At 28.3% G+C, this 14,229-nt stretch overlaps 11 non-coding genes across 11 annotated transcripts; all 11 read left to right on the top strand.

Moving 5' to 3' along the window:
• The first annotated feature begins 1,465 nt into the window (after positions 1-1,465).
• On the top strand, positions 1,466-1,538 carry TRNAR-UCG (transfer RNA arginine (anticodon UCG)). The gene has a single exon. It is a non-coding gene; the product is annotated as a tRNA-Arg (tRNA).
• A 663-nt stretch (positions 1,539-2,201) lies between these two features.
• TRNAR-UCG (transfer RNA arginine (anticodon UCG)) lies at positions 2,202-2,274 on the top strand. The gene has a single exon. It is a non-coding gene; the product is annotated as a tRNA-Arg (tRNA).
• A 1,418-nt stretch (positions 2,275-3,692) lies between these two features.
• Positions 3,693-3,765, top strand: TRNAR-UCG (transfer RNA arginine (anticodon UCG)). Its single transcript has one exon. It is a non-coding gene; the product is annotated as a tRNA-Arg (tRNA).
• Positions 3,766-4,436: 671 nt separating this feature from the next.
• TRNAR-UCG (transfer RNA arginine (anticodon UCG)) lies at positions 4,437-4,509 on the top strand. Its single transcript has one exon. It is a non-coding gene; the product is annotated as a tRNA-Arg (tRNA).
• A 673-nt stretch (positions 4,510-5,182) lies between these two features.
• Positions 5,183-5,255, top strand: TRNAR-UCG (transfer RNA arginine (anticodon UCG)). The gene has a single exon. It is a non-coding gene; the product is annotated as a tRNA-Arg (tRNA).
• A 2,154-nt stretch (positions 5,256-7,409) lies between these two features.
• On the top strand, positions 7,410-7,482 carry TRNAR-UCG (transfer RNA arginine (anticodon UCG)). The gene has a single exon. It is a non-coding gene; the product is annotated as a tRNA-Arg (tRNA).
• A 671-nt stretch (positions 7,483-8,153) lies between these two features.
• Positions 8,154-8,226, top strand: TRNAR-UCG (transfer RNA arginine (anticodon UCG)). Its single transcript has one exon. It is a non-coding gene; the product is annotated as a tRNA-Arg (tRNA).
• A 673-nt stretch (positions 8,227-8,899) lies between these two features.
• TRNAR-UCG (transfer RNA arginine (anticodon UCG)) lies at positions 8,900-8,972 on the top strand. The gene has a single exon. It is a non-coding gene; the product is annotated as a tRNA-Arg (tRNA).
• A 663-nt stretch (positions 8,973-9,635) lies between these two features.
• On the top strand, positions 9,636-9,708 carry TRNAR-UCG (transfer RNA arginine (anticodon UCG)). Its single transcript has one exon. It is a non-coding gene; the product is annotated as a tRNA-Arg (tRNA).
• Positions 9,709-10,381: 673 nt separating this feature from the next.
• Positions 10,382-10,454, top strand: TRNAR-UCG (transfer RNA arginine (anticodon UCG)). Its single transcript has one exon. It is a non-coding gene; the product is annotated as a tRNA-Arg (tRNA).
• A 671-nt stretch (positions 10,455-11,125) lies between these two features.
• On the top strand, positions 11,126-11,198 carry TRNAR-UCG (transfer RNA arginine (anticodon UCG)). The gene has a single exon. It is a non-coding gene; the product is annotated as a tRNA-Arg (tRNA).
• The last annotated feature ends 3,031 nt before the right edge of the window (positions 11,199-14,229 follow it).

The following is a 14,229-nucleotide window of genomic DNA, read 5'->3' as shown; positions in this document are numbered from 1 at the left end:
GATAAGGCGTCTGACTTCGCATCAGAAGTTTGAGGGTTCGAGTGCCTTTGTAGTTAATGATATTTGTTTATACTGTATTTTTTTCATTAAGATGAAACATTTTGTAAGGAATATAATAATGAAATCAGAACAAACACAGCTCAAAGTAAAATATCTCAAAACCTTTGTTCTTTAAACTATTTAGCAAACTTTGTAGATTGCACAGCAGTCAATGTATCTTTAAGTTGATTTAAGGTTTCTCAAAATTCTAGGCTTGGGTATTGTGGAATACTAAACATTATTATTTTCTTTCAGAATCAATAACTAAAATTATTGTTGGATCAAAGTTTGTCATCTAAGTGTATATATTTTTAGATAAAGATAACATCTTATGTTTGGATTATAATAATGAAATCAGATCAGACATGATTCAAAGTGAAGAATCTCTAACTGTTTGGTCTTTAAACTATTCAGTAACTTTGTAGATTGCACATCAACCATTAAATATATTTCTCAGTTTGTTTAAGGTTTCTCAAACTTCTTGAATGGGGTATTGTAGAATACTAAACAATATTAGTTTTATTCAGAATTAATAATTGAAATTATTGTTGGATTAAAGTTTGTCATCTCTGTGTAAGTTTATCCAAAACAGTTGTCTCAAAGAAAAAAAACAAATATGTTTTTTACTTGAATCTTTATATTACTATACTTTCTTAGGCGTTAAGCTATGGACAGATAGTGACCACGTGACCTAATGGGTAAGGCGTCTGACTTTGGATCAGAAGATTGAGGGTTCGTGTCCCTTCATGGTTATTGGATTCAATGTTATTTGTTTATACTGTATTTTTTTCATTAAGATGAAATATTTTGTAAGGTATATAATAATGAAATCAGAACAAACACAGCTCAAAGTAAAATGTCTGAAAACCTTTGTTCTTTAAACTATTTAGCAAACTTTGTAGATTGCACAGCAGTCAATGTATCTTTAAGTTGATTTAAGGTTTCTCAAAATTCTAGGCTTGGGCATTGTGGAATGCTAAACATTATTATTTTCTTTCAGAATCAATAATTGAAATTATTGTTGGATCAACGTTTGTCATCTAGGTGTATATATTTTTACATAAAGATAACATCTTATATTTGGAATATAATAATGAAATCAGATCAAACATGATTCAAAGTGAAGAATTTCTAACCCTTTGGTCTCTAAACTATTCAGTAAACTTTGTAGATTGCACATCAACCATTGCATATATTTCTCAGTTTGTTTAAGGTTTCTCAAACTTATTGAATGGGGTATTGTTTAATACTAAACAATATTAGTTTTATTCATAATTAATTTTTGAAATTATTGTTGGATTATAGTTTGTCATCTGAGTGTAATATTATCCAAAACAGTTGTCTCAAAGAAACAAAACAAATATGTTTTTTACTTGAATCTTTATATTACTAAACTTTCGTAGGCGTTAAGCTTTGGACAGACAGTGACCACGTGGCCTAATGGATAAGGCGTCTGACTTCGGATCAGAAGATTGAGGGTTTGAGTCCCTTTGTGGTCATTGGATTCAATGTCTCTTGTTTATACTGTATTTTTTTCATTAAGATGAAATATTTTGTAAGGAATATAATAATGAAATCAGAACAAACACAGCTCAAAGTAAAATATCTGAAAACCTTTGTTCTTTAAACTATTTAGCAAACTTTGTAGATTGCAATGTATCTTTAAATTGATTTAAGGTTTCTCACAATTCTAGGCTTGGGTATTGTGGAATACTAAACATTATTATTTTCTTTCAGAATCAATAACTAAAATTATTGTTGGATAAAAGTTTGTCATCTAGGTGTATATATTTTTACATAAAGATAACATCTTATGTTTGGATTTTAATAATGAAATCAGATCAAACATGATTCAAAGTGAAGAATCTCTAACCCTTTGGTCTTTAAACTATTCAGTAAACTTTGTAGATTGCACATCAACCATTAAATATATTTCTCAGTTTGTTTAAGGTTTCTCAAACTTCTTGAATGGGGTATTGTAGAATACTAAACAATATTAGTTTTATTCAGAATTAATAATTGAAATTATTGTTGGATTAAAGTTTGTCATCTGAGTGTAAGATTATCCAAAACAGTTGTCTCAAAGAAAAAAATAAATATGTTTTTTACTTGAATCGTTATGTAACTATACTTTCTTAGGCATTAATATATTGACAAAGAGTGACCACGTGGCCTAATGGATAAGGCGTCTGACTTCGGATCAGAAGATTGAGGGTTCGAGTCCCTTCGTGGTCATTGGATTCAATGTTATTTGTTTATACTGTATTTTTTTCATTAAGATGAAATATTTTGTAAGGAATATAATAATGAAATCAGAACAAACACAGCTCAAAGTAAAATATCTCAAAACCTTTGTTCTTTAAACTATTTAGCAAACTTTGTAGATTGCACAGCAGTCAATGTATCTTTAAGTTGATTTAAGGTTTCTCAAAATTCTAGGCTTGGGTATTGTGGAATACTAAACATTATTATTTTATTTCAGAATCAATAACTAAAATTATTGTTGGATCAAAGTTTGTCATCTAGGTGTATATATTTTTACATAAAGATAACATCTTATGTTTGGATTATAATAATGAAATCAGATCAAACATGATTCAAAGTGAAGAATCTCTAACCCTTTGGTCTTTAAACTATTCAGTAAACTTTGTAGATTGCACATCAACCATTAAATATATTTCTCAGTTTGTTTAAGGTTTCTCAAACTTCTTGAATGGGGTATTGTAGAATACTAAACAATATTAGTTTTATTCAGACTTAATAATTGAAATTATTGTTGGATTAAAGTTTGTCATCTGAGTGTAAGATTATCCAAAACAGTTGTCTCAAAGAAAAAAACAAATATGTTTTTTACGTGAATCTTTATATTACTATACTTTCTTAGGCGTTAATCTTTGGACACACGGTGACCACGTGGCCTAATGGATAAGGCATCTGACATCGGATCAGAAGATTGAGGGTTCTAGTCCCTTCGTGGTCATTGCTTTTAATGTTATTTGTTTATACTGTATTTTTTTCATTAAGATTAAATATTTTGTAAGGAATATAATAATGAAATCAGAACAAACACAGCTCAAAGTAAAATATCTCAAAACCTTTGTTCTTTAAACTATTTAGCAAACTTTGTAGATTGCACAGCAGTCAATGTATCTTTAGGTTGATTTAAGGTTTCTCAAAATTCTAGGCTTGGGTATTTAGGAATACTAAACATTATTATTTTCTTTCAGAATCAATAATTACAATTATTGTTGGATCAAAGTTTGTCATCTAAGTGTATATATTTTTACATAAAGATAACATCTTATGTTTGGATTATAATAATTAAATCAGATCAAACATGATTCAAAGTGAAGAATCTCTAACCCTTTGGTCTTTAAACTATTCAGTAAACTTTGTAGATTGCACATCAACCATTTAATATATTTCTCAGTTTGTTTAAGGTTTCTCAAACTTATTGAATGGGGTATTGTAGAATACTAAACAATATTAGTTTTATTCAGAATTAATAATTGAAAATATTGTTGGATTAAAGTTTGTCATCTGAGTGTAAGATTATCCAAAACTGTTGTCTCAAAGAAACAAAACAAATATGTTTTTTACTTGAATCTTTATATTACTATACTTTCTTAGGCGTTAATCTTTAGACAGACATTGACCACGTGGCCTAATGGATAAGGCGTCTGACTTCGGATCAGAAGGTTGAGGGTTTGAGTCCCTTCGTGGTCATTGCGTTCAATGTTATTTGTTTATACTGTATTTTTTCAAAAAGATGAAATATTTTGTAAGGAATATAATAATGAAATCAGAACAAACACAGCTCAAAGTAAAATATCTCAAAACCTTTGTTCTTTAAACTATTTAGCAAACTTTGTAGATTGCACAGCAGTCAATATATCTATAAGTTGATTTAAGGTTTCTCAAAATTCTAGGCTTGGGTATTGTGGAATACTAAACATTATTATTTTCTTTCAGAATCAATAACTAAAATTATTGTTGGATCAAAGTTTGTCATCTAGGTGTATATATTTTTACATAAAGATAACATCTTATGTTTAGATTTTAATAATAAAATCAGATCAAACATGATTCAAAGTGAAGAATCTCTAACCCTTTGGTCTTTAAACTATTCAGTAAACTTTGTAGATTGCACATCAACCATTAAATATATTTCTCAGTTTGTTTAAGGTTTCTCAAACTTCTTGAATGGGGTATTGTAGAATACTAAACAATATTAGTTTTATTCAGAATTAATAATTGAAATTATTGTTGGATTAAAGTTTGTCATCTGAGTGTAAGATTATCCAAAACAGTTGTCTCAAAGAAAAAAACAAATATGTTTTTTACTTGAATCGTTATGTTACTATACTTTCTTAGGCATTAGTATATTGACAAACAGTGACCAAGTGGCCTAATGGATAAGGCATCTGACTTCGGATCAGAAGATTGAGGGTTCGAGTCCCTTCGTGGTCATTGGATTCAATGTTATTTGTTTATACTGTATTTTTTTCATTAAGATGAAATATTTTGTAAGGAATATAATAATGAAATCAGAACAAACACAGCTCAAAGTAAAATATCTCAAAACCTTTGTTCTTTAAACTATTTAGCAAACTTTGTAGATTGCACAGCAGTCAATGTATCTTTAAGTTGATTTAAGGTTTCTCAAAATTCTAGGCTTGGGCATTGTGGAATGCTAAACATTATTATTTTCTTTCAGAATCAATAATTGAAATTATTGTTGGATCAAAGTTTGTCATCTAGGTGTATATATTTTTACATAAAGATAACATCTTATATTTGGAATATAATAATGAAATCAGATCAAGCATGATTCAAAGTGAAGAATTTCTAACCCTTTGGTCTCTAAACTATTCAGTAAACTTTGTAGATTGCACATCAACCATTGCATATATTTCTCAGTTTGTTTAAGGTTTCTCAAACTTATTGAATGGGGTATTGTTTAATACTAAACAATATTAGTTTTATTCATAATTAATTTTTGAAATTATTGTTGGATTATAGTTTGTCATCTGAGTGTAATATTATCCAAAACAGTTGTCTCAAAGAAACAAAACAAATATGTTTTTTACTTGAATCTTTATATTACTAAACTTTCGTAGGCGTTAAGCTTTGGACAGACAGTGACCACGTGGCCTAATGGATAAGGCGTCTGACTTCGGATCAGAAGATTGAGGGTTTGAGTCCCTTTGTGGTCATTGGATTCAATGTCTCTTGTTTATACTGTATTTTTTTCATTAAGATGAAATATTTTGTAAGGAATATAATAATGAAATCAGAACAAACACAGCTCAAAGTAAAATATCTGAAAACCTTTGTTCTTTAAACTATTTAGCAAACTTTGTAGATTGCAATGTATCTTTAAATTGATTTAAGGTTTCTCACAATTCTAGGCTTGGGTATTGTGGAATACTAAACATTATTATTTTCTTTCAGAATCAATAACTAAAATTATTGTTGGATAAAAGTTTGTCATCTAGGTGTATATATTTTTACATAAAGATAACATCTTATGTTTGGATTTTAATAATGAAATCAGATCAAACATGATTCAAAGTGAAGAATCTCTAACCCTTTGGTCTTTAAACTATTCAGTAAACTTTGTAGATTGCACATCAACCATTAAATATATTTCTCAGTTTGTTTAAGGTTTCTCAAACTTCTTGAATGGGGTATTGTAGAATACTAAACAATATTAGTTTTATTCAGAATTAATAATTGAAATTATTGTTGGATTAAAGTTTGTCATCTGAGTGTAAGATTATCCAAAACAGTTGTCTCAAAGAAAAAAATAAATATGTTTTTTACTTGAATCGTTATGTAACTATCCTTTCTTAGGCATTAATATATTGACAAAGAGTGACCACGTGGCCTAATGGATAAGGCGTCTGACTTCAGATCAGAAGATTGAGGGTTCGAGTCCCTTCGTGGTCATTGGATTCAATGTTATTTGTTTATACTGTATTTTTTTCATTAAGATGAAATATTTTGTAAGGAATATAATAATGAAATCAGAACAAACACAGCTCAAAGTAAAATATCTCAAAACCTTTGTTCTTTAAACTATTTAGCAAACTTTGTAGATTGCACAGCAGTCAATGTATCTTTAAGTTGATTTAAGGTTTCTCAAAATTCTAGGCTTGGGTATTGTGGAATACTAAACATTATTATTTTATTTCAGAATCAATAACTAAAATTATTGTTGGATCAAAGTTTGTCATCTAGGTGTATATATTTTTACATAAAGATAACATCTTATGTTTGGATTATAATAATGAAATCAGATCAAACATGATTCAAAGTGAAGAATCTCTAACCCTTTGGTCTTTAAACTATTCAGTAAACTTTGTAGATTGCACATCAACCATTAAATATATTTCTCAGTTTGTTTAAGGTTTCTCAAACTTCTTGAATGGGGTATTGTAGAATACTAAACAATATTAGTTTTATTCAGACTTAATAATTGAAATTATTGTTGGATTAAAGTTTGTCATCTGAGTGTAAGATTATCCAAAACAGTTGTCTCAAAGAAAAAAACAAATATGTTTTTTACGTGAATCTTTATATTACTATACTTTCTTAGGCGTTAATCTTTGGACACACGGTGACCACGTGGCCTAATGGATAAGGCATCTGACATCGGATCAGAAGATTGAGGGTTCTAGTCCCTTCGTGGTCATTGCTTTTAATGTTATTTGTTTATACTGTATTTTTTTCATTAAGATTAAATATTTTGTAAGGAATATAATAATGAAATCAGAACAAACACAGCTCAAAGTAAAATATCTCAAAACCTTTGTTCTTTAAACTATTTAGCAAACTTTGTAGATTGCACAGCAGTCAATGTATCTTTAGGTTGATTTAAGGTTTCTCAAAATTCTAGGCTTGGGTATTTAGGAATACTAAACATTATTATTTTCTTTCAGAATCAATAATTACAATTATTGTTGGATCAAAGTTTGTCATCTAAGTGTATATATTTTTACATAAAGATAACATCTTATGTTTGGATTATAATAATTAAATCAGATCAAACATGATTCAAAGTGAAGAATCTCTAACCCTTTGGTCTTTAAACTATTCAGTAAACTTTGTAGATTGCACATCAACCATTTAATATATTTCTCAGTTTGTTTAAGGTTTCTCAAACTTATTGAATGGGGTATTGTAGAATACTAAACAATATTAGTTTTATTCAGAATTAATAATTGAAAATATTGTTGGATTAAAGTTTGTCATCTGAGTGTAAGATTATCCAAAACTGTTGTCTCAAAGAAACAAAACAAATATGTTTTTTACTTGAATCTTTATATTACTATACTTTCTTAGGCGTTAATCTTTAGACAGACATTGACCACGTGGCCTAATGGATAAGGCGTCTGACTTCGGATCAGAAGGTTGAGGGTTTGAGTCCCTTCGTGGTCATTGCGTTCAATGTTATTTGTTTATACTGTATTTTTTCAAAAAGATGAAATATTTTGTAAGGAATATAATAATGAAATCAGAACAAACACAGCTCAAAGTAAAATATCTCAAAACCTTTGTTCTTTAAACTATTTAGCAAACTTTGTAGATTGCACAGCAGTCAATATATCTATAAGTTGATTTAAGGTTTCTCAAAATTCTAGGCTTGGGTATTGTGGAATACTAAACATTATTATTTTCTTTCAGAATCAATAACTAAAATTATTGTTGGATCAAAGTTTGTCATCTAGGTGTATATATTTTTACATAAAGATAACATCTTATGTTTAGATTTTAATAATAAAATCAGATCAAACATGATTCAAAGTGAAGAATCTCTAACCCTTTGGTCTTTAAACTATTCAGTAAACTTTGTAGATTGCACATCAACCATTAAATATATTTCTCAGTTTGTTTAAGGTTTCTCAAACTTCTTGAATGGGGTATTGTAGAATACTAAACAATATTAGTTTTATTCAGAATTAATAATTGAAATTATTGTTGGATTAAAGTTTGTCATCTGAGTGTAAGATTATCCAAAACAGTTGTCTCAAAGAAAAAAACAAATATGTTTTTTACTTGAATCGTTATGTTACTATACTTTCTTAGGCATTAGTATATTGACAAACAGTGACCAAGTGGCCTAATGGATAAGGCATCTGACTTCGGATCAGAAGATTGAGGGTTCGAGTCCCTTCGTGGTCATTGGATTCAATGTTATTTGTTTATACTGTATTTTTTTCATTAAGATGAAATATTTTGTAAGGAATATAATAATGAAATCAGAACAAACACAGCTCAAAGTAAAATATCTCAAAACCTTTGTTCTTTAAACTATTTAGCAAACTTTGTAGATTGCACAGCAGTCAATGTATCTTTAAGTTGATTTAAGGTTTCTCAAAATTCTAGGCTTGGGCATTGTGGAATGCTAAACATTATTATTTTCTTTCAGAATCAATAATTGAAATTATTGTTGGATCAAAGTTTGTCATCTAGGTGTATATATTTTTACATAAAGATAACATCTTATATTTGGAATATAATAATGAAATCAGATCAAGCATGATTCAAAGTGAAGAATTTCTAACCCTTTGGTCTCTAAACTATTCAGTAAACTTTGTAGATTGCACATCAACCATTGCATATATTTCTCAGTTTGTTTAAGGTTTCTCAAACTTATTGAATGGGGTATTGTTTAATACTAAACAATATTAGTTTTATTCATAATTAATTTTTGAAATTATTGTTGGATTATAGTTTGTCATCTGAGTGTAATATTATCCAAAACAGTTGTCTCAAAGAAACAAAACAAATATGTTTTTTACTTGAATCTTTATATTACTAAACTTTCGTAGGCGTTAAGCTTTGGACAGACAGTGACCACGTGGCCTAATGGATAAGGCGTCTGACTTCGGATCAGAAGATTGAGGGTTTGAGTCCCTTTGTGGTCATTGGATTCAATGTCTCTTGTTTATACTGTATTTTTTTCATTAAGATGAAATATTTTGTAAGGAATATAATAATGAAATCAGAACAAACACAGCTCAAAGTAAAATATCTGAAAACCTTTGTTCTTTAAACTATTTAGCAAACTTTGTAGATTGCAATGTATCTTTAAATTGATTTAAGGTTTCTCACAATTCTAGGCTTGGGTATTGTGGAATACTAAACATTATTATTTTCTTTCAGAATCAATAACTAAAATTATTGTTGGATAAAAGTTTGTCATCTAGGTGTATATATTTTTACATAAAGATAACATCTTATGTTTGGATTTTAATAATGAAATCAGATCAAACATGATTCAAAGTGAAGAATCTCTAACCCTTTGGTCTTTAAACTATTCAGTAAACTTTGTAGATTGCACATCAACCATTAAATATATTTCTCAGTTTGTTTAAGGTTTCTCAAACTTCTTGAATGGGGTATTGTAGAATACTAAACAATATTAGTTTTATTCAGAATTAATAATTGAAATTATTGTTGGATTAAAGTTTGTCATCTGAGTGTAAGATTATCCAAAACAGTTGTCTCAAAGAAAAAAATAAATATGTTTTTTACTTGAATCGTTATGTAACTATACTTTCTTAGGCATTAATATATTGACAAAGAGTGACCACGTGGCCTAATGGATAAGGCGTCTGACTTCGGATCAGAAGATTGAGGGTTCTAGTCCCTTTGTGGTCATTGCTTTTAATGTTATTTGTTTATACTGTATTTTTTTCATTAAGATTAAATATTTTGTAAGGAATATAATAATGAAATCAGAACAAACACAGCTCAAAGTAAAATATCTCAAAACCTTTGTTCTTTAAACTATTTAGCAAACTTTGTAGATTGCACAGCAGTCAATGTATCTTTAGGTTGATTTAAGGTTTCTCAAAATTCTAGGCTTGGGTATTTAGGAATACTAAACATTATTATTTTCTTTCAGAATCAATAATTACAATTATTGTTGGATCAAAGTTTGTCATCTAAGTGTATATATTTTTACATAAAGATAACATCTTATGTTTGGATTATAATAATTAAATCAGATCAAACATGATTCAAAGTGAAGAATCTCTAACCCTTTGGTCTTTAAACTATTCAGTAAACTTTGTAGATTGCACATCAACCATTTAATATATTTCTCAGTTTGTTTAAGGTTTCTCAAACTTATTGAATGGGGTATTGTAGAATACTAAACAATATTAGTTTTATTCAGAATTAATAATTGAAAATATTGTTGGATTAAAGTTTGTCATCTGAGTGTAAGATTATCCAAAACTGTTGTCTCAAAGAAACAAAACAAATATGTTTTTTACTTGAATCTTTATATTACTATACTTTCTTAGGCGTTAATCTTTAGACAGACATTGACCACGTGGCCTAATGGATAAGGCGTCTGACTTCGGATCAAAAGGTTGAGGGTTTGAGTCCCTTCGTGGTCATTGCGTTCAATGTTATTTGTTTATACTGTATTTTTTCAAAAAGATGAAATATTTTGTAAGGAATATAATAATGAAATCAGAACAAACACAGCTCAAAGTAAAATATCTCAAAACCTTTGTTCTTTAAACTATTTAGCAAACTTTGTAGATTGCACAGCAGTCAATATATCTATAAGTTGATTTAAGGTTTCTCAAAATTCTAGGCTTGGGTATTGTGGAATACTAAACATTATTATTTTCTTTCAGAATCAATAACTAAAATTATTGTTGGATCAAAGTTTGTCATCTAGGTGTATATATTTTTACATAAAGATAACATCTTATGTTTAGATTTTAATAATAAAATCAGATCAAACATGATTCAAAGTGAAGAATCTCTAACCCTTTGGTCTTTAAACTATTCAGTAAACTTTGTAGATTGCACATCAACCATTAAATATATTTCTCAGTTTGTTTAAGGTTTCTCAAACTTCTTGAATGGGGTATTGTAGAATACTAAACAATATTAGTTTTATTCAGAATTAATAATTGAAATTATTGTTGGATTAAAGTTTGTCATCTGAGTGTAAGATTATCCAAAACAGTTGTCTCAAAGAAAAAAACAAATATGTTTTTTACTTGAATCGTTATGTTACTATACTTTCTTAGGCATTAGTATATTGACAAACAGTGACCAAGTGGCCTAATGGATAAGGCATCTGACTTCGAATCAGAAGATTGAGGGTTCGAGTCCCTTCGTGGTCATTGAATTCAATGTTATTTGTTTATACTGTATTTTTTTCATTAAGATGAAATATTTAGTAAGGAATATAATAATGAAATCAGAACAAACACAGCTCAAAGTAAAATATCTCAAAACCTTTGTTCTTTAAACTATTTAGCAAACTTTGTAGATTGCACAGCAGTCAATGTATCTTTAAGTTGATTTAAGGTTTCTCACAATTCTAGGCTTGGGTATTGTGGAATACTAAACATTATTATTTTCTTTCAGAATCAATAACTAAAATTATTGTTGGATAAAAGTTTGTCATCTAGGTGTATATATTTTTACATAAAGATAACATCTTATGTTTGGATTTTAATAATGAAATCAGATCAAACATGATTCAAAGTGAAGAATCTCTAACCCTTTGGTCTTTAAACTATTCAGTAAACTTTGTAGATTGCACATCAACCATTAAATATATTTCTCAGTTTGTTTAAGGTTTCTCAAACTTCTTGAATGGGGTATTGTAGAATACTAAACAATATTAGTTTTATTCAGAATTAATAATTGAAATTATTGTTGGATTAAAGTTTGTCATCTGTGTGTAAGACTATCCAAAACAGTTGTCTCAAAGAAAAAAACAAATATGTTTTTTACTTGAATCTTTATATTACTATACTTTCTTTGGCGTTAATCTTCATACAGACATTGACCACGTGGCCTAATGGATAAGGTGTCTGACTTCGGATCAGAAGATTGTGGTTTCGAGTCCCTTTGTGGTCATTGGATTCAATAATATTTGTTTATACTGTATTTTTTTCATTAAGATGCAATATTTTGTTAGGAAAATAATAATGAAATCAGAACAAACACAGCTCAAAGTAAAATATCTGAAAACCTTTGTTCTTTAAACTATTTAGAAATCTTTGTAGATTGCACAGCAGTCAATGTATCTTTAAGTTGATTTAAGGTTTCTCAAAATTCTAGGCTTGGGTATTGTGGAATACTAAACATTATTATTTTCTTTCAGAATCAATAACTAAAATTATTGTTGGATCAAAGTTTGTCATCTAAGTGTATATATTTTTACATAAAGATAACATCTTATGTTTGGAATATAATAATGAAATCAGATCAAACATGATTCAAAGTGAAGAATTTCCAACCCTTTGGTCTTTAAACTATTCAGTAAACTTTCTATATTGCACATCAACCATTAAATATATTTCTCAGTTTGTTTAAGGTATCTCAAACTTCTTGAATAGGGTATGGTAGAATACTAAACAATATTAGTTTTATTCAGAATTAATAATTGAAATTATTGTTGGATTAAAGTTTGTCATCTGAGTGTAAGATTATCCAAAACAGTTGTCTCAAAGAAAAAAACAAATATGTTTTTTACTTGAATCTTTATGTTACTATACTTTCTTAGGCATTAATATTTTGACAAACAGTGACCACATGGCCTAATAGATAAGGCATCTGACTTCGGGTCAGAAGATTGAGGAATCGAGTCACTTTGTGGTCATTGGATTCAATGTGTTTTGTTTATACTGTATTTTATTCATTAAGATTAAATATTTTGTAAGGAATATAATAATGAAATCAGAACAAACACAGCTCAAAGTAAAATATCTCAAAACCTTTGTTCTTTAAAATATTTAGCAAACTTTGCAGATTGCACAGCAGTCAATGTATCTTTAAGTTGATTTAAGGTTTCTCAAAATTCTAGGCTTGGGCATTGTGGAATGCTAAACATTATTATTTTCTTTCAGAATCAATAATTGAAATTATTGTTGGATCAAAGTTTGTCATCTAAGTGTATATATTTTTAGATAAAGATAACATCTTATGTTTGGATTATAATAATGAAATCAGATCAGACATGATTCAAAGTGAAGAATCTCTGTTTGGTCTTTAAACTATTCAGTAAACTTTGTAGATTGCACATCAACCATTAAATATATTTCTCAGTTTGTTTAAGGTTTCTCAAACTTATTGATTTGGGCATTGTAGAATACTAAACAATATTAGTTTTATTCAAAATTAATAATTGAAATTATTGTTGGATTAAAGTTTGTCATCTGAGTGTAAGATTATCCAAAACAGTTGTCTCAAAGAAACAAAACAAATATGTTTTTTACTTGAATCTTTATATTACTATACTTTCTTAGGCGTTAATATTTGGACAGTCAGTGAGCATGTGGCCTAATGGATAAGACGTCTGACTTCGGATCAGAAGTTTGAGGGTTCGAGTGCCTTCGTAGTTAATGTTATTTGTTTATATTGTATTTTTTTCATTAAGATTAAACATTTTGTAAGGAATATAATAATGAAATCAGAACAAACACAGCTCAAAGTAAAATATCTCAAAACCTTTGGTCTTTAAACTATTTAGCAAACTTTGTAGATTGCACAGCAGTCAATGTATCTTTAAGTTGATTTAAGGTTTCTCAAAATTCTAGGCTTCGATATTGTGGAATACTAAACATTATTATTTTCTTTCAGAATCAATAACGAAAATTATTGTTAGATCAAAGTTTGTCATCTAAGTGTATATATTTTTACTTAAAGATAACATCTTATGTTTGGATTATAATAATGAAATCAGATCAAACATGATTCAAAGTGAAGAATCTCTAACTCTGGTCTTTAAACTATTCAGTAAACTTTGTAGATTGCACATCAACCATTAAATATATTTCTCAGTTTGTTTAAGGTTTCTCAAACTTCTTGAATGGGGTATTGTAGAATACTAAACAATATTAGTTTTATTCAGAATTAATAATTGAAATTATTGTTGGATTAAAGTTTGTCATCTGTGTGTAAGATTATCCAAAACAGTTGTCTCAAAGAAAAAAACAAATATGTTTTTTACTTGAATCTTTATGTTACTATACTTTCTTAGGCATTAATATTTGGACAGTCAGTGAGCACATGACCTAATGGATAAGGCGTCTGACTTCGCATCAGAAGTTTAAGGGTTCGAGTGCCTTTGTAGTTAATGTTATTTGTTTATACTGTATTTTTTTCATTAAGATGAAACATTTTGTAAGGAATATAATAATG

Source organism: Pseudophryne corroboree, chromosome 8 (assembly GCF_028390025.1).
Source record: "Pseudophryne corroboree isolate aPseCor3 chromosome 8, aPseCor3.hap2, whole genome shotgun sequence".
Taxonomy (NCBI): Eukaryota; Metazoa; Chordata; class Amphibia; order Anura; family Myobatrachidae; genus Pseudophryne; species Pseudophryne corroboree.
The sequence above is the reverse complement of the archived record's forward strand: the minus strand, read 5'-3'. Positions and strand labels throughout refer to the sequence as shown.